A 14,464-nucleotide genomic window follows, 5' to 3' on the forward strand; every position below is an offset into this window, starting at 1 on the left:
TTGACTTTCGCATTGCGTCCTTGCATCGACAATGACCCGGCGGAGATCATCATCATCGGGCACATCGTCTGGTTCCTCTTGATCTTCAGCAGCTTCGCCTGTTGCAGCATCATCGTGCACATCGTCTGGTTCCTCTTGATGTTCAGTAGCATCACCGTATTCAGGGGGCACATAGTTGTCATCGTACTCTTCTTCTTCGCTGTCTTCCATCATAACCCCTATTTCTCCGTGCCTCGTCCAAACATTATAGTGTGGCATGAAACCCTTGTAAAGCAGGTGGGTGTGAAGGATTTTCCCGTCAGAGTAAGACTTCGGATTCCCACATATAGGGCATGGACAACACATAAAACCATTCTGCTTGTTTGCCTCAACCACTTCAAGAAAATCATGCACGCCCTTAATGTACTCGGAGGTGTGTCTTGAACCGTACATCCAATGCCGGTTCATCTGCATGCATTATATATAATTAAGTGTGTCAAAAATCATTGCAGAACATCATGAATAGATAATTAAGTGACCAAATTAATAGAAGTTCATCATCACATTAAAACCAAAGTACATACATACTTCTCATCTAACAACATAAAGGTCTGCAGAGCATCTAAATTAATTAAACCATACATTGAAACTATGTAAAATATTTCAATGCGAAAACAAATGCGATCATAATCGCAACCAATGTAACAATTGATCCAACGGCATAATGACACCAAGCCTCGGTATGAATGGCATATTTTCTAATCTTTCTAATCTTCAAGCACATTGCATCCATCTTGATCTTGTGATCATCAACGACATCCGCAACATGCAACTCCAATATCATCTTCTCCTCCTCAATTTTTCTAATTTTTTCCTTCAAGAAATTGTTTTCTTCTTCAACTAAATTTAACCTCTCGACAATAGGGTCGGTTGGAATTTCCGGTTCAACAACCTCCTAGATAAATAAAATCTATGTCACGTTGGTCGGCATAATTGTCATAAACAATAAATGAACCAATAGTTATGAAAAGATAATATATACCGCATCTGAATCATAGACAGGACGAGGGTCGATGGGTGCGGATACCAATACTATCGCACTATATAAGATGCAATAATAAAAGTAAGGAAATTATACAAGTATCTATATAAACATACAAGTAAGAATTTTTTTTCCTTTCAGAAAGAAGATAAGAACAAGAGGCTCACCACGGTGGTGTCGGCGACGAGATCGGCGCAGGCGATCGACGGTGGTGAAGACGGGGACGGGACGTGACGGACCGCTAAACCTAGACAAATATTGAGGAAAATGGAGCTTGGAGGTCGAGCTTGGAGAGGAGAAAGCTTAAGTAGTGTGGCTCAGGCATTCCATCGAACACCTCGTGTTCATAGGAGGTGAGCTAGAGCACCACAAAGCTCTCCCCTCGCCGATCACGAAAAACAGAGCAGTGGGAGTGCTCTACTCGCGGGCGAGGGGTATATATAGGCAATTAATTGGTCCCGGTTCGTGGCAAGAACCGGGACTAAAGGGTAGCCTTTGGTCCTGGTTCAAGCCACCAACCGGGACCAATGGTGGTGGGCCAGGAGCGAGGACCATTGGTCCCGGTTCGTCCCACCAATCGGGACCAATAGGTCCAGTCGTACCGGGACCAATGGCCCACGTGGCTCGGCCGGCCCCCGGGGCTCATGAACCGGGTCCAATGCCCCCATTGGTCCCGGTTCTGGATTGAACCGGGACTAATGGGCTGACCTGGCCTGGACCATTGCCCCCTTTTCTACTTGTGGTGGCCTTATTGTGTTCCAAGATTTTCTGTAAATATTTAATATTGTATGTGCTTTCTAAAACTTGAAAGATCTTAGATAAGTTTGATGGATTTTTTTCACTATATTTGATAATTTTATATTTCTACAGTTTTATTTTTATTATTGTGCTAACTAGGCTGCCATCATGTGTGTGACATCGGCCCCATAGTCCTACCAAAAAGTTATTCAATAGAAGTTGAGCAATCAAGAATGATATTTTCCCAAAAATTGACAAACATATGGAAAATCTAGAGAATTCATAGAAAAACAGAAAAGTTAAAGTTTTTTCTGTCTTTGAAAACTCAACTGATTTGAAAGAAAAAGTGGTCGGTTGCCATTTTATATAAAATAAATAGGAGATGGAAATTTACCGGACACTACTTTAAATTTTTTATTTTACAAAATCACAAAACTGGAAAACAGTAAAATTGAAGGGGTAGAAGAAAACATTATGTGAATATAGATAAATCATGAATAAATGAAATACAAAGAGATGTTTTTTAGCAAACTTATCATGTCCCGTGATTTTTAAAATAATCACTATTCTATATGCTTTTAAATTTTTAAAAATCTTAAGTAAGTTTGATGGGATATTATCTGATAATTTTCTATATACTCTTTAGTTTAATCAAAGTTATTTATTTACTGTGACATCGGCCCGGCGGTCGTATCAAGAACTTATTCAACAATAGTTGAGCGATCAGGAACACTATTTTCCCCTGAATTAAGTAATAGCTATGCTCGTAAACTTGGATCAAATATATTGTTGTACTCTTCGAAAAAATTAAAGGCCTGAGAATATTGAGCATGGCCATTCTATACTAGCAGTGATACATGTCTGGCCAATTATAATACTATATTTATATATCTACAACAAAAGTAACTAGTGGCACTGTACACTTCAAGTCATATGTGGGTCTTTAGTTTTATATCGCATGAATTTATCAGTATAGAAACATACCGATAAGGTCTAGCTAAAATAGTCAAGCTAAGAGGATCCAAGGCTCACATGTCATGGGTGGCAGCCTAGAGCCTTCGCATCATGCATGTCAGTTTAAGTGTCCTGCTTGATGATAGTTCTATTTACTTTGTAGTTCCAATGAAACTTTTTTTACTACCGGGTTTTGTCCCATGTTCTTAGTTGTAGTCTTCTTCATCTTGATTTTTTCCCCTCTTGCGACGCACCAAGTTCATACTACTTTTACAAATAACCTTGAACTTTCATTTTTGCTTCAGTACACCCAATTAGAAAAGTATACATATTTTGATGCAAATTAAAGGTGGAGATTACAAGTTAGTCCTTCTTTCTTAGACTGTCATGATCTTTTATTTGATCCATTAGGAGAGTGGTGATTAAAATTAGTTGATCATAAATTTACAAGAAAACTCTTTTCAAGTAACTTTATGGCCCAGTTCTTTTGCCAGATTCTCTCAGAATCTTTGAGCCTCATTTGTTTTACAATCCTATCAGTTAATGTCTAATTAGTTAGAATTGCAAAACAAATGGGGGTCAAAGATTTTAGGAGAAGCTAAAGAGGGGCAGATTCTGAAAGAATCCTGCAAAAGAACTGGGCCTAAGATTCATGTAAAAATTTAAGCGGGTGTACCGAAACAAAACTTAATTCTAAAAAAAAAAAGAGGAGTTCGAGCCTGGGTGATGAAAGTGCACACCACACTTCTCATCACCAAGTGAGCCAGCCAAGAGGCCATCATTTTCGGTCTCCTATCCTATATATCATGCACGCACAGCCCCTCCGAAGGTCGGTCATGATTGCTCAAAAGTCGTATGTGTACTTGATCAAGAGATTAGCACTACTCGATGGGATTTCACTTTCGTCCTGCCCCCCACATCCATCCATGACACTGCCTTCTCTTTCTTTTCCTACATACTCCTACATGCGATCGCCTTCGTTTTCTCCTTAAGTGGCCGGGCACCACGTCGCCTCACCGGATCATCCCACCCGGCCGACGTGTCCCTCGCTCCACCCAATCACCACCAGACAAGTCACCTCACGTCCACAGGGCCACGGACGGCGACGGGCTGACCGAGACCACGTAATAACCTAGTAACCGGCCAAGAACTCGCCTCAAACAACAACAAAAAATATTCATCTTTCGTATGGTAGTAATTAAGAATTAACTAGTGCTCCCCACTTGTGCGGAGGAGAGGATAGAAAATGGAGTTGTACTACCACCGGCGTTGCGGCTGGCCGACGTTGTACTGCAGGCAGGGAGCCAATCCAACGGAGAAGATAACAATAGAAAACCTACGACATCACATGCACAACTCGAAGATATTTTCCTGGCAACGGATCGCCGCGCGCGCGCTCGTCCCCGGATGCGGCCCCCCCTGTCCCTGTCTGGCTGGCCCTTGACATTTCCAAGGGGCAACAGTGCTGCAGCGCGGTGAGATTGGATCGAGCGGGGAGGGGTGGGGTGGGGCCCGCCGGGAAATCTAGCATGTGGTTGGCGTGTAAGACAGGTGGGGCCGGCGATTCCAAAGGGGTGCATGTGTAAATTCGGCAAGACACGTATAAATATAAACCGCGTCTATAGCAAAACCAATGGGCATTCCTCAAAAAAAAAAAACCAATGGACACAAAGATGCCATGCATGCGGATGCGAAGTTTTTGCAAATGAGCTCGGATAAACAATAAAATCAATAAATAAATAAATATGTTCAAAAAAAATCTGAATTTTTTTATGACAAACTTTGACAAATGTTCTAAGAGATTACAAAGTTTCATCATAAAATCAAATTTGTGGAAGTTGTGGCAAAAAAAATTGATACTCTAAAAATGCTACTTTGGAAAGCATTTTGGAGCATTGATTTTTTTTCCACGACTTCCGCAAATGCGATTTCGTGATAAATTTTGCAAGCTGTTAGAACATTTGTCAAAGTTTGCCATAAAAGTTTCATATTTTTTTGAACATTTTTTGAAAAAATTTGAGTACTATTCATCCCGAGCTCATTTGAGCTCGGGTGTAGAAAGGGACTTCCGCATGCAACCTATCTAGAGCCCACCTATTTTTTTTTCATGATGTAGTTCTAAAGATTACGTTTCCAGTGAGTTGTTCGATTTTTTTAAACTAAATGTCGATATTATTTTTCTTAGAATTACATTGCACTATATTTTGAAGAAGCTTCAAAGCTCTTTGAAAGAAAGAAAAAACCTTGTTTTTTCTTGTGGTACAACTAAGCAAATACTTGTGCAAATTTAATATTGAAGAATGAACGATCTAATCCTACATCTTTTTGGAAAACAATTCTCATCGACCGGCCGCTCCCACCGAGCATCACAAAACCACCCTATTTGCCATGTTTCACTGTAACATATGCCATGCACATCCCAAATTCTATGACCATGCCCACATCTCGCGCTCGTTCCTATGATCATAGTGCCACAGCGAGATGGCGCAGCAGCCAACGAGTCTGCGCATGGATGGAGACGTAGTGGAGCTTAACCCTCGTCCTCCACTTCTGCCCCACATGTGCTTTTGATATCATCCCTTACTCCTTCCTTTCGCCCCGAATCGAACTCCAAATTGAAATAATAGAGCTTATTGACATGTTTGATGGTAAGATCTTGAGGAGGAGAGCCAACGGGAATGGTCTGGGTCGCCTAATATGGCCCCTGGCGCACTGCGGGGGGAGGGGCCCTCTAGCGAGCCAGTTTGCCACCTGCGAGCCCAAGGTAGCTAGCGAGGTTTGCGGGACGATACCCACTTTTTTCATAGAAGGTTAGATGTTTTTTTTTATGTTGCATACAAACTCATGTGTGTTTTACTGCATAAACACGAGCAATACTGATGTTTCTGCATACTAGTTGTCACTGCATCCATGTTGCAAAGTTATTTTTTGGGTGTTGCTACAAACGTTGGTTCCTATATATGCCGCAAAAACTTTCTGTGATTTTTATTAGTGATTTACCTCGACCAACAAGAACTTGTTTCATCCATAGAAAAATTATTGCGTTTGGATATGTTTGAAATGTTGCAATTCTTTTGACATAGCGAGAAAAATATTTGCGATGGTGCTGCACATGTAGGATAGAATTGTTGCCTGTCAGGATTTTGTTGTTGCTGTTGCTACAATCGGAAGAACTGGGAGTCAGCCAACTAGCTCTCTCCGCCCGACCTATGGCTAGTTTTTGTTTTCCTCCTTATTCCTACATTTCATAATTAAATTCGCCCTTGTAAGAAATCTATATGGTTTTAGAGACCGTATATTTTTATATGTAAACCAATGTTAATTCTAAGTGTAAACCACTTAATAGACACAACACATCCTATAAGCGTGAAACGGTTTGGGGGAAGACACCTCTCAAGGGGCGATCGGCCAGTGGCGGAGCCAGGAAAAATTATCAGGGGGGCCGAGTGATGCTAAAACTGATCGGGGAGGGCCAAATCCTAGAAAAATGAGTTTTTAGCAGAAAATAACAAGTAATTATGTACTGTTTATAGGAAAATTAGCTTGAAATCCTGGTTGTTAGGGGGGGCCAGGGCCCCTGCTGGTCCCCCCTGTCTCCGCCACTGCGATCGGCTCATATATTTATAGCACAACTACAAGACTTGGGAACCAAGAAAGGAACCCTATATGCGTATATGTACAGCCGTATACAAACGGAATACTATACAAAGTCATACTTTTACACATCCGTAGTACAAAATGTCCATTATTATTGACTCTACTATATTGTAGACGCCTTAAGAGAAATGCAGAAGAGTGGCAAAGCATGGATGCAGATAGATGGACCCAGGCCGTAATTTAATTTAGTGCCGTTGCCCTTGTAGCAATGGCCAAAGGCTGCATGGATGCATGGCATGTCCGGCGCCTCCTAGCCATCAAGACCGTCGTACGTACACGTACATGGCTGAGCTACATACATGCATGAGCGATCCACTTGGGGCGATTAATTAGTGCGATCTGTGCAGGTAGCAGAGGATCAGGGCTGGGTTTCATTTCACAGGAACAATAATGACGCTTAAAGAACCTGCTGGTGATCAACTGCAGGCGAGGCATCTAAATCCATCAGATCACATTCAATTCCCCTATGCCCTGTTTGTTCCGGTCTGCCCACAGTGCCATAAGTTCACACATCTAATCTCCTGTGTGCCCCAGCTATCGAATTTAATCTCCTGGACCAATAGGAAAATTTATCAAACGGCTGGAGAGGGAGAGGGAGATCGAGGTCCAACCAACCAAATGTGTCTAGGTTTTCTTCGGCTAGCTAGCTTTCAAGAGGCGTCTCACTCACAGCCGAAGGACCACACGCCCGCCCACCGCGCACGTTTAATTCCATGGTGCGTCGAGGGGTACGGCCGTCCGGCCACCGTCCGTCCGTCCGGCGGGGGCGCCCCACCCGCCGTCGATGTCGCCGCGATTTAATTCCGATTTGAACGGCGATATGATGGACGTTCGATCGATGCATATTATAACCTTAATATAGGCTAGGGTTAACGTTAATGACGAGGTCCAGAAGAGGAAAGGCTCGTGATGGATACCTTTGCGCTCTACTACCTGCTTTAGCTAAGAGCTATAGCTCTCCCCGGCCGGCGTCGCCGTCGAGCCAACACGGACGTGCGAGCAGCCAACCGGAAACTCCTCCACATAATTAATTAAGTTCAGTTGAGTGATAGATGAAAAAAAGAACTTGGTACATGTATCCGTACATGTATACGATTAGATACATGTATGCAGATGAGATGGATAAAAGCAAAGCTAGGGTCACGAGATGAAGCAAGCCAGCTTTTGATTGCAGTAATTAACCACGCAACGGCCAGAGACGTGACGATCTTGTTGCTTGTCGAATGTCGACCGATCCCCTTCCCATGCAGGCAGAGAACAGTAGCTCTACGTGCTTCCCGATCACGCTGGGCGCATTACTGTACGCCACTCACTGTAGCTACGCTTCTTTTAGTTCGTCTGTTAGACTTTACAACGAGAAAAGAAAAGAAAAAAGAAAGATGTGGAGAGATATGATAAACTAAGCCGCACGCGGCATGCATCATCACACATGCATGGATTCTATATTTGTTTCCGTGATTTTTTAGGAGGAAATGGATATGATATATAATTTATTTATTTCGAAAAGGTGTGGATCAAAAGCGATCTCAGCATGCTAACCATCAATGAGCTACTAGGAAGCCCTGTAGAGATAACAAAGGAGAAAAGGAAAGGGGAGACTTTGTTTATACATACATATGCATTATTTATGTGGCTGTTGCTAACCTGTGGACGTGTACCTGGGGAGTCGACGGACGTAGCAGTACAACAACAGTGGATTGATACAGTGTGATGCAATCGTTGGTCGAACTTGGACTTTTCAAAGTTGGGGTACGTAGCACACTGTGGCGGTACAATCATGCATGTCATTTCAAGGTCAAGTCAGAAGGAAGTGCGTGTGCGTGCATGCATGCATTATTTGGGAAAGCCAAGGATACATGCCGAGGCCTGTCAATCAAGCCAAGTAGGAGCACACCGTTTTGGGAAAAGAGGCAGTTGTACAAATAAGGTTCAACAAGGTGAGAAGAAGCATATATCTTGCATTCTTGCTGTCATATGAAAAAAATAGTAGTATATATATCTTGCTTTCTGCAATAAGAAAAGGGGAGAAATCAGAGGATATTATGGATGGGGACACAACCTTATTTTACTCATATTTGTATGGTGCTCACGCATTATATTATTGCACACGTTCCATTATTGCGCATTTGTGTGGCTGCCGGCAACAGATGCCAGGATAGACATGAATCTCTCTCTCTCACACCCCCATCGGAGTCAAGACAAGAGAGAGATGTAGGAGCAAAAAACACTGACAAGAACACCGGGCTGGTCCATCCAGGAAAGAGATAGCTGCTGCCGCGTCTCTGCACTGCAAGAAGATCACCATTGGGAAGGGATCCAATGGGAATAGCTGAGCAGAGAACTGCTGCTAGTGCTTCCTTCCACGGCGGAGGTCTGGAGGGAGGAGAAAAATCCTGCTCAGTCAGGCTGCTGGTGTACGTAGTGAGTGCCGGGAGTAGGTGGCGGGTTTGAACTTTGAACGAGGCCTTTTTCTTCTCTTTTCTCCGGTGGTTCATTCGCCGGCCCAGATCTGGTAAACCTTAAACCTACCACTCCTTCCGCCCCCGACCTCGTATGCCGCGTTCGGGAAAGGTGGCCACCGCCTGCCGCCGGTCGACTGACGCTACGCTACGCCACGCCACGCACGCGGGCCAATTATTCGTCCCTTCGTCCGTCTGGGCCGGGCCCGGGCCCTGGCCTGGACCAATCGTGGGTGGTGGTGGCCCCCGCCGTACTTGCTGTCGTGTGATGATGGATGGATCGATCTTCTTTCTCGCGCTCCGTCCTCGTCACCGATGTTGGTCCGCCCGTTCGCCTTGATTGTTTCCGATCCGAAACGTGTGGGCCGGGAGGCTCGAGCGTCGACCGTCGAGCCCCACTCCACTTGCCTGCTTGCATGCATGTTGAGGAGGGTTGCCTCACCCGTCCTCCACGCGCGGGGCGGGAAATATCGTCCATCTACCATTCTCGGCTCTTCGTCACTTGCTACCGCCCCTCTCCCTCGAGTCTCGATCGAGCTTGTATGCACCGGGAAGGAAACAAATAACAGCCGGGCGAGGGACGAAATTTTATGGAAAATCTAGAGAAACCTATCCTCAGAATTTTCAAAGAAGACAAAAAAAATCTCTGTCGTTTTGTATTTTTGCCCAGTGATGATCCACATGCACTGCTCCTTCCTCCTGCATTCTCGACATGGTCACACAGGTGTGGATGGCGTCGACGACTTGTTGAAAAACGGAGATCTCTTGAAAACACGAGTAGTTCGCTCATCACGAATTTCCTACCATTAGACATGGATCACAGTTAACTGGGGGCGCTTGGAGAGTGCGCTCCGGTGATGCCTCAAGTTGCTCCAAAAGACCCTCGCAAAAACAAAAAAAAAATTGCTACAAAAGAAAGTGAGCAAAGAGACCGGGGAGGTGAAGAAGGTCAGCATTCCCAATACAATCTAGGAAGCCATGGCTCTCCAAATGCGCTTGAACAAGGATCTGCAATCAACACATGCATGATTATGTACTTGATTCCACGCTTGCCTAGCACAAATATTTTCCAAGATGATTTTAGGGGGAAAGAGACTTCTGTGTAAGAAATAAATGCAGATTTGCTAATTCTCATCATTAAAATCTCATCTAGCACCTGTACCATCTGATTATTCAAATAAAAAATAAAGGTAATAAATCTGCATGTAAAATCGAATGGTGTAGGAATTAGGTGAAACTTAGTTAATTCCCATCTAGATTGGAGCTAGCCATACCAAATAATAATAATAATAATAATAATAATAATCTCTAATAATAATGGTGCGTAAATTTCATGATATTATATAGACACAGCTTGCTTACATACTTGGATTCAACCAGTACCATGCTTTTTCGGAAATCGCTAAAGATTAGGTTCAAAGCCATCAGGGGGAATCCTTTGCGCATCCCCACGAACTTCTCCATACGCAAGACCGTGCAATTTGCAGTAGATATATAACCATAAATAAACAAACTTAGTGCAATTTGCAAGACCATGGCACGCAAGGGCATACGTACGTACTGACCAGTGACCAGCTGCACATACGTGCCGCGGAATCTTACGTCTATTCATTTATTAAACTACTGCATCTTGTACGATAATGGAGTGCCGATTATGCAAAGCATGGGGCGCCTATTTAAATTCTGGTTGCATCGAGGTTCAAGGCCGGGTTCTCGCGTGGTCAAATTGGCCGCTGCTGGTTTCCTGGCGACGCTGCACACAGGATAGAATCGATGGTACTGCTGCTATACATAATGCTATGTTTGTATAATCAACATTGATTTCTGGATCTCTGATGGCGCAGTGCAGGGATTATGTGCAACGCACACCACCGGCCTTGTAGGAGACCGAGGATATTTTTATGCGGCCATGTTGCCGATGTATAGTACAATTAAGAAGAACAGGGGATATCATAATCTTTTCATCAAGAAGAATAATACGGCCTCTCCCATAAAAAAAAGAGAATAATATGGCCCCTTTGATTCCCGGGGTGTCAAAGAACTACAGGAGTAAGGAACTCATAAGATTTATTTCAACCCTACCTGAATAAATTTTGCGACGGCGGTTGTTTGATTGTAGTAAACCTGGGGATGGGCAGCTCGGCCCAAAAGGCCCCCACGCGGCCTAGGCTCGGCTCATTTTCCTTTTGAAGACCAGCCTTGGAAGCTGAAAAGGCCCAAAATGAGTGCTTTTGTAGATTTTTAATAAAAATCTACACCCCTATATATTTGTGCGAATAACTATGAAAGATGGTCGTTGGATGAAGCCAATCCGACGGTGTAGAGATGGCAAATCCGAGCACCATTGGCCGTTGGATATCTTCTACATTCCACCACATTCTACCACATGTACAATCTAGAAGACTGTACCATTGGCCGTTGGATATCTTCTACATTCCACCACATTCTGCCACATGTACAATCTAGAAGACTGCATGGTTAAACTTAAGCATAATGCACAAACCTACACAAGCACTTCTCCTTTGTTTTAGAATCTTCTGTATCATAATTGCCCAATTTTCTTTTTTCTAAATGAATTGCCATTATTTGTTTTTTTTCTTTATGCTTTACAATGCACAATTTCATGAATCTTAAAATAGATTAATTTTTTTATAAAACTTATTGATTTTGAATGAGATGAACTATAAGAATTAAACGAATATCTACATCATGCATATATGAATCAAACCTTACATGATATGGTATGGTATTTATTCATAATTTGGTTGCCAAATCTCATGCGTGCAATGCACTTGTACCTTACTACTCCCTCCGTTCCCAAATATAAGTCTTTCTAGAGATTCCGACTAGTGACTACATACGGAGCAAAATAAGTAAATCTACACTCAAAAATATGTCTACATATATCTGTATGTTGCAGTCCATTTGAAATGTCTAAAAAGACTTATATTTAGGAACGGAAGGAGTAGTAAGTATAGTACTCCTACTACTTAATTGTTTTATCCTAAAAATTATTTATTCATTATTTTAAAGTACAAAAGAGAAATGTTCCATCTTGTCAGGCCGGACTTGACATTTTCAGGTTAAGCTCTGCAAAGCCCGGCCCGGGCTATGTCTTGGTCTAGCTGTACCCTATGAAAAAGCAAATGAATCACCCCTAAAAAAAATGAATCCTTTATGTTAACAAATCGAAAAATCCTGTATGAAAGAAAATAAATTGCAGTGGAGCTACAATCCTACAAATCAAACGAAAACCAGCCCACACACAATTTCTTTTTCAAAAGATTCCAACGCTATCCTTTGAACCAAAGCGAAAGAGGCCAAGCAGAGACATATCTATACTACTATATAGTGTATCAGTTTTGCATTAGACCTAGAGTATCAATCATAGCCGTTGATCACCTAAATCCAATGGCTGAGATCATTAGGATTCGCATGAACAGTAGACTCCTACTGCTTCTACTGTGTTCTGGAACAATCACGTGGCCCTTCCAGAAAAAGGAAGAAGCCCATATCTGCTACTTGACCGCATGGAAATTTGAGCCCAAGCGAGGTTGTTTGAGAGGAAAACTGGGAGGAAGAGAACATAAAGTAACATACAGTTCTAGATGTGCACAAAAAACGGCTTCCTGTACCTTTTTAATACTTTTTAATTAATATTTGCATTCATACATTGCTATATTTTTCCTTTTGCCTTTAATCTATTTGCAAATCTATGGTTTTTCCTTTTATCAAAATCACTCTGTTAAATTAGGACGTGCATTGCACGTGTATACATACTAGTTATACTTATATGCACATGCAACAAGGTGTGCAGTGCAGGGTATGCAACATGAGACAAAGTAAAGTAAGAGGGAGTAGTGGCACTTCAGTAGGCGATACAGAAAGGGGGTATGGAATACTAAAAGGGGGAGGTGGGCAAGTTGCCATTCTCGGGATGCTGCTGCTGCTCGTGCCAGTTGCAACTCTGCGGCACAACCTCGGAGGGAGGGAGGGAGGTCGCCGCCAGCCATGGCCTCTGTCTGTCTTGTGGCTCCTCTGAGTTCGTTAAGAAAGGGAGGAGGAGAAAAGCTTTGGCGTCGCTTTCAGGTAGGTTTCCTCTGTGGCTTGGCTGCATGCAACCAAGGTGAAGGTATAGCACACAGGTTTCACTTGGCCTTTGAGGCGCGCAAGGGGCTAGGAAGCTTGCCAGGGGCAACACCGCGGCAGTGGTCTCGTGCATGGTCCACTAGTGGCGCCAGTGGCTGGGCTAATCTGATTACTTGGTGCCACCACTTGATTACTTGGTTGGCTATGTGTTAATGACTTTAGTAGTGACCTGGAGGTTCAACTGAACTCTTCAATGGCCAGCAACCTGTGAGTCTGTGACTGTGTGACACCTGAGCTAACCACTTCATCGTATATCAGCAGCAGTTCTAGATTGTCACTCTACCGCTTGATGATCGTCAGGTTAATTACTAGCTCATATGTTAGAAATGCTCTCGACGACGAATCTGCCGGTATATAGTGTTGTGTGTAATTGTGTTCTAAGTTTAACATGTTATATTTTTTTTATCCTTGTAAGTTTAACAGGTTGACTATATAATATGGGCGTAAAGAAACGGCACGATGAACAGAACAGAGGAGCGCCAAGTATTTGACAGTATACTCTGCAAGCTGCTGTCTGCCGACAATAAACCTAGAACAAGAAGTCCAGGAAACTGCGGAGGAGGTACAAGCTAGGACTACTTTACCAAGCCTATATAGGGCTGTCACAGTTAGTGATTGCGGCTGTCTAGCGTGAACTCACAAATAGAAAACAGAATGAGAAAAAAAAAACTCAACCCAGAAAGAATGCCTTTGCAGGTCAATCTTATTGTTGAGTGCTAGACAGGATGAGAGTTCGAATATAGGTAGTGACAACGGTAATGGACACAACACGATTTCTAGTGGAGAAGACAATGATTGCTACGTAGAAACAGGGGGGCACATAAGATCCGGTTCATATGCCTTGCCGCCTCGGGGGTACAAAATCAACGCGCAATTATCATAACACTGTTATTATGCAAGAAAATTCAGGAATCTCACTGAAGTGGATGATGATATATACCTGGAGCTTACAGCGCGCTGCTTGCTTCATGTGGATTCCGTGAGTAGTGCCTTTCTTGCCGCCAACATACGACGGGTGCAGTAGATGCAAATGCGACTGCTCGTTGTAATAACCAGAAATGGTAGTGCCGACAGTGGGATGCAAAGACAAAGGACAAAAGGGCCCCCACTAGGATGCTCCCCCTTTCCATCCATCCACCTGCATCAGATTAGACTGCAGGCCCATCAGGTCAATAGGAAACATAACACTCCAAAAATATAGACCCCACAAAAGTTCAATCAATCAAAAACTATCCCGGGCTATGCCACCATACTATAATTAGGTGCTTGATTTTCAGACTTAATCAATAGAATCAGTCCAGTAAGCTGTTTCAGAAACGACCATGTAACAATATAATACTCCCTCCGTCCGCAAATACTTGTCTAAAGAATGGATACAAATGGGTGTATCTAGAACTAAAATACATCTAGATACATCCATTCCTTGGACAAGTATTTCCGGACGGAGGGAGTAGTACTTATACCCGTACCAAAAAAGGCATATATA

The sequence above is a fragment of the Triticum aestivum genome, chromosome 1B (genome assembly GCF_018294505.1).
Source record: "Triticum aestivum cultivar Chinese Spring chromosome 1B, IWGSC CS RefSeq v2.1, whole genome shotgun sequence".
NCBI lineage: Eukaryota > Viridiplantae > Streptophyta > Magnoliopsida > Poales > Poaceae > Triticum > Triticum aestivum.